Raw genomic sequence first — 6596 nt, forward strand, 5'->3', positions numbered from 1 at the left:
GATTCATTTCGTGACTGACTGGAAGGAGAAAGCATGGTAGGACATCTCCAAGAACAATATATTCCTGAACATATGCCCCCAATGACCTTTACCCTTCAGTGAGGGTCCATCTTCCTGAATCTATAAACCTCCCCAAATAGTTCCATCCACTATAGATCAAGTACTTAAAACTTGTGTGGAGCATTTTCTATTCAAACTTTTAACAGGGTTTTTGTATGTGCTGGAAGGTCCATCACACACATCAATGTTTCTCAAGGAAATGAGTCTCCCAGGGACCTTCTGAGTCAGTGGTTTGGGAAGAACTGTGTTTTGGCCAGGCACCAGGGAGATGCCAGTGCACATTCCGTGGGCCACACTTGGAATAGTGAGGTTAGGTGACCACTGTCCTCACCTTTTCTGAGCATCTTTTTGTACTATCCTCTCACTGACATGATGAAGTGACACTCCCTTTTAATCGAGAAACACCCCTCTAGACCTGAGGAGATGCAAAAAATGAATACTACTTAATTTCTGTACACACCATACCTATAACCTAGAGCCAAGGGGTAAAATGTATTATGATTAGAATGTGAAAAAACTCCTGCAATATATGATACTCAACTTAAAAATACACATGGAATCCTCTCCCTGTATCTCTGTTCCTGTCACACATACATGCACACACATGCACACCCTTCTTAGAACTTGCAATCAGTTCTGGTTGGTGCCTTTATCACTTATTCAGATATTTGGATAGAGTAAAGGGAGAAATGGACAATTTCTTTAGACAAGACTCAACGGGCAAGAATGTCAGGTCCTGGAAAATCTAAAATGCTAAAATTATCCTAAAAAACCTGTCCTCTGTATCCCCAAAGGGGGCGGGGTCTTACCTATTTGGATTCCACTCTCGATTTTGACATAAACCCTTGCTCTTCATACCATGGATGGTCTAAGGCTTAGTATTATACTCTCCTTTGATACCTTTGAAACCGAAAGGGCTTTAAATGACATGACTGCAAGTTCCTCTCCCCTCAGAGGAGGTATCAGCCCAACAATGCCCCATCCCCCCCCATCGAGGGACCCGGTATGCTTTCTATTTCTCTTTGCATGGTGGGTTTCTTCCTTTGCACAAACCAGGAGTGGGTCCCGCCCTCAGATGACACAAAGCCTACACCACGCTCATGGCTGTTCACGTCTTCCAGAGCACATCTGCTAGGAGGCTCTGCTGAGTGCATGGTGCTCTACTCTCATAGATGTGAATATGTGTGTTGATGCCTCGTGGATCTCAGCTGGGGAAGCCCGAAGCACACACAGCCCTTTGGCAGGAATCCCTCCTTCACTGTGATATGGATGGGGAAAATTAGAGCAATATGTGATTTGACTTTTGCTACAATTAGTTTGGTAAGTGCACTAGCTGGCATGTGGGTATGGTTTGCTGTACTGAACATGTCTCTCAGACAGCCTGAGATGCCCTTCATGATTATCTATCCTTCCCTCATGGATATTTATCCACGGGCTTATGCTAACACACAGATGTCTTGGTATTTAAACATCTGAATGGACATTAGACTTCACATTCAATGACTCATTTACTTCAACAAATGTGTTGAATGTCTAACACAAAGTGGGAAACATGTTAGTGCCTCGTGCATACAATTTATCCCAAAGTTAACTTATCCATTGAACTTAACAGCATAATCATGACTAAAACTGTTGGCACTGAAGAAGAATGTCCATAGTGATATAACTTATAATAGCCCCAAACTGGAATGTCCATCAACATGCAGTGTGCTAAGCAAAATGTCCATTGCAAGTAAACTAGGATATGTCTATTGGGTGTAAAACTGTTCAATTATGAAAAAAAACATGTGGGGAGCTTTAATAAATCTCACAAAAATATGTCCTGAGATAAGAAAAACCATACACCAAAGAATACATATGTTTGACAACATATAAAATAAAATATAGGCAAAATTATTCTCTAGTTTCAGAAGTAATAAGGGTGGCCAATAAAATAGGCATGGGTTGATGTCTCCTGTAGTATGTGATGATAAGAACAGATGCCTAAAAGTGAGTGTCCTGGGTAGAAACTGGTAATGTCTAGAAGAAATATACACACTAACTACTGCAAGAATTCCAAGGAGAAAAGATTATTTCCAGCTGGGGTTTGGGGGAAGGTTGCAAGGAGCAGGTGACTGGGCCATGAAGGACAGGTAAAATATACCTGTGTGGATGTTCTGGAAGACACTGAAGGCAGAGGTAAGGATGCTAGTAGGTACTGGCTCCAAGATAGATGGGGAATGTTCAGGTGCTGTAGGGAGGCATAAATCCCAGAATGCTATGGGAAGTGATGGGAACTGAAGTCAGAACTACAGTCTAAGCTGGACATGCTCCTGTGCTCTGTTCTGGGTCCTCAGTGAAGAACTGAACTTCAGTAAATTAAAATAGCCACAGTATGACCATGGATCTCATTTGGGAAGAGACCCTAGCTATGCCCCAAACCTGGAGTGTGCAGTGTCTGAGTTCATTGCTTTTCGTGTGACAAAGAAAGGATGTTCAGGCACAACAAAAGGGTGAGCAGAATGGATCATCAGGCTTTAATTCCACTTTTACCATTTCAGTGATGTTTGAATTTACATAAAAGGATTAATTTCTCTAAGAGTTAGTTTGTGAATCTACAAAATGGGGCCAACATAGTGTTTTGCTGTGGATTATGAACATAAATGAGGATAGGGCATGTGGCTTGACCCAGATTTCTGGTAAGTTTTGGGCATGTTATAATTCTCATCACCATAACCATTCTTAAATCAATTGTCTCTAGGTTTTTAATCTAAATTGGATTCCTCTCACCTGGAAATCAAACATTAATCTTCAGAAGATCAGTTTTCTTCAATAAATTGAAACACTTTCAAAATTCTTCCCAACCATAGTATATAAAATTAAAAAAAAATCAAAAATCTGTATTTCTGTGTGTGTATATGTGTGTGTGCGTGCGCATATGTATGTGTATATGAATACATATATATGTGAGTGTATGAATACATATATATTTGTATATATACATATATATGTATATATTTGTATATATGTATATATATACATGTATATGTATATATATATGGTGTGTACATGTTATCAATATTAACCATCTCTCTAGGAACAGAAGATCACATATGACCAGCTCTTTCAACCAACCAATGACTATTCTCTACAAGTCCAAACTCAGGCTCAAGGTCATGAGTTACCCAGTGATGACTCCAGATCAAAGGGGTACTTTTTCATAAGGACAATTTTATTTATTTATTTAACATCAAACACCACTCTGTCTAACTCAAAATGTGGTTAGCATATGCAACACTATCCATGTAACTAGGTCTCCTTTGGGCCACTGCAAAGATCTTCAGTGACTTCATGCATTATGGAAGCTCATGTAAGCGAGTGTTGCCTCGGGCAAGCGCCTTTGCAGTGTTCCTTGGGGTCTTTCTTGTGACTTTCGTGTTCTTCCTCAGATGTTTGGGTTCTTGGAGTTGTCATCCCGCAGTGATGATTTCAACCTTGGATCTGAAAAGTGAATCAAAAAGAAGAAGGTAGAAAGTGATCATTTATTTTTCCCTTCAGGATTAATTTGGCTGACGTGAAATTCACAAAATGAATCTCAGGAAAAAAGACAGAACTTCATCAAACAAAATGGAGAGTTGTCTGTAGTTTTTTTGTTGTTGTTGTTTGTTTGTTTTTTGTTTTTTAATATATCTTGTGAAAATGAAAACTTGAGGCCAAAGGGTTAATCCCACAAGACATATTGCATTTACCAAGGTGACTATTTATACAGAAAACTCACTGTATATATGTATATATATACATGTATATAATAACCTTATCAAAGTAAAATATAAGGCATACGCTTTCCTTGTTTACTATATACACAGTTCTAACCATCTAGATGTCTGGATCCTCATGTTAGAGAATATTAAAAGCAACAAGGAAGCTAAACTTAGACACGTTGACAATTATAAGTAACAGAACCTGACAATCTGACAGAGAGTGAAATAATAAGAGATAGCAAAAGCATGGGAATTCCAATCCAGATGTGTGGAGTCATTTAACATGGAGGTCAATCCATAGTTACTGGGCCCCAGCAGACACCAAGAAATATTTCAAATGCTACAGGTGCCCACAGAGGCCAGAAACAATGAATTCCCCAAGAAGCTAGAGTGACAGATAGTTGTGAACTATACAATGTAGGTGCTGCAAGCTGAACTCAGGTTCTTTGCAAAAGCAGTAAGCACTCTTAAGTGCTGGGCTATGTCTTCAGCCCCTCACGCTGTATCTTACTTTAAGAAAAGGTTTGTTCTTTTTTATTTTATGTGGGTGGGTGTCTTGCCTGAATGTATGCCTATATTCCACGTGTTCCATGGCCCCTGAACTGGAGACACAGGTGATTGCAGGTTCTGAGAACCAAATCTGTGTCCTACAAAAGGGCAGCCAGTAGCCACTGAGCAACTCTCTAGCCCCAATTATTATATTTCTAAATTTGGTTAATGGCAGTGTTTCTTGTGAAATTGACTGTGTGTTGATGGGTGTTATATGGAAACCATAGCCAAGAAGCCTAAAAGTAAATTTCAATATATATTGTCTAAGTTAGAGCCTTTGAGATGTTCTATAAGAAACAATTCTGGCTTTTTGTTGGATTATGTTTTCCTAAATTTATTTAATTTGTGAATCTTTTTTGATGTAGACATTATTTCCATGTTTTGGTATATGTCTCCTTCCAAATGTACTTCTGGGAATCCATCTATCTGACCACGATTCAGTTTCCAGCAGGGCATCTAGTTACTTAGAAGGATGTAATTGAAGAGCATCTAAGAAAGGGACTATAGTGAAGAGAGGAGCTGATGGCAAGAGAATCAATAAGAATTCTGATAACAGAAAAGCAATATCAACCTGAAGATCCAAGAGGAAGGTGCGGTGGTCCCAGAGCCTAGTAGAAGCTAACAGAGTGGAAGAGGAGCCAGACACAGCAGCTGTGGCTAGATGTTTGTCTCCTCAGAAATGTCTGAGGATGTTTTAAGGAGAAGTAAACCTATTTGTAGTATGTGCTAGTTTTCATGAAGCAAATCTTTCAACTATGGCCCAAATCTAGCTAGCAATGTATAGCTAGTGCTCTTGCATACTGGACTTACATTCTGTCATTCAGATATACAAAAGATGTACCTAGTCACAAACACGGGTAACAGAGGAGTTAGAAAGTCACAGATTCTGAGTATTTCTATTATTAAGTTAAATAATAATCTTTAAATTTAATTTACACAATTGTACATATATATATTTAATTTTAAAAACATATGCCTTTTGAAACTAGCCCACAAGATTACTGAAAAATTAACAAGTCAACAACAGTGAACTACTAGTTGTGGCCATGGAAGAAACAGACACAATCAAGATGGGAATCAGGAGAGGAATCCCAGGAAAGAGGTCACAGGCCCTCTGATCTTCAACCCAGAATGAAAATAATCCTGCATCCATGAGGGGATATTTCACAGAAGTGAGACTTGCAGGGTGCCTGTCAGTTGATGAAGAACAGAGAAGGATCAATGAATGAAATCCTGAATGTACATCTTTGAAATGTAGAATTAGATTGATTGTATGAGAATTCCCCCAAAGTATCATTGCAATATATAATTAGGCAAATTTATAGTTGTATATATCTAACATATGTATATATACACACACACAAACAAGTACTTACCAACTGGGCCCCCTCCCTCACATTCCCTTGCACACTTGACCAAGAGCTAGTGTAAACATGCAAAGGGCAAGCCTCAGACACTGACTGCTAAGATCTTGAAGGTCAAACCACACTGGCCACTGTGATCCAGTCAGCTCAGCTGCATGAAGAGGTTGTTTTGTTAGCACCTCCTTAATAACAGAGACAGCAAAGTCCTCCAGAGTGAGTGCTATCCATCCCTACCAGTCTGCCCAGTGGAGATCTGGCAGAGAATGAAGCCAACTAGACACCAGCATGAAGGATTCCCTTCTCAGCATCCAGAACAAATGTCTCCATTCCCAAAGGAACAGGGAGTGCATCTTCGTAGGCTTTGAAGACCAAAAATCAAAACCAAGGACGCGAGGTATGAACGTACATAAGCACTCAAAGCACAAGTGTTTTGAAGAGATGGGCTAGCTGCTGCCCACAGGGTATGATATGGGTTGGTGGCTTAACTTTGGTTCTAAGGAATGTTAACACATATCATCCATTGAAAAAATTGAGAGGATAATAACTGAAACAATTCCTCGTGTCATACCGTTCAGATAAAGAACTCTGGTTGAAGGTTTTGAGGAAGACGGACTCCAGACCCAGCCTTGTACACCTGAGTGGAGCCCATAGAAAGTCTGACTGGGAAAAGTTTTGGAGGCTGAATTTTACAAAGTTAAAGGAGCTTGGTAACTGTAGTTTTTCAATATGTCTGTTCTAACCAATCATGGCATCAGTTCTACCAAGTTCAAGTTATCCAGCCAGCAGCTTACAGGAAACTAAAGTAACCAATAATCTTGAAGGAATATAACAGATTCTGGATTCTACAATCCAGCAGTCACAATACCCAGACTAAAGCAAAAAA

General features: G+C 39.5%; 1 long non-coding RNA gene across 1 annotated transcript; it reads right to left on the reverse strand.

Moving 5' to 3' along the window:
* Positions 1-3250: 3250 nt before the first annotated feature.
* LOC116071105 lies at positions 3251-6443 on the reverse strand. The gene is made up of 2 exons (XR_004110708.1): positions 6282-6443; positions 3251-3540 (listed from the first exon to the last, which is right to left on the reverse strand). It is a non-coding gene; the product is annotated as an uncharacterized LOC116071105 (long non-coding RNA).
* Positions 6444-6596: the final 153 nt, after the last annotated feature.

This window comes from Mastomys coucha, unplaced genomic scaffold (genome assembly GCF_008632895.1).
Source record: "Mastomys coucha isolate ucsf_1 unplaced genomic scaffold, UCSF_Mcou_1 pScaffold22, whole genome shotgun sequence".
NCBI classification, from domain to species: Eukaryota; Metazoa; Chordata; class Mammalia; order Rodentia; family Muridae; genus Mastomys; species Mastomys coucha.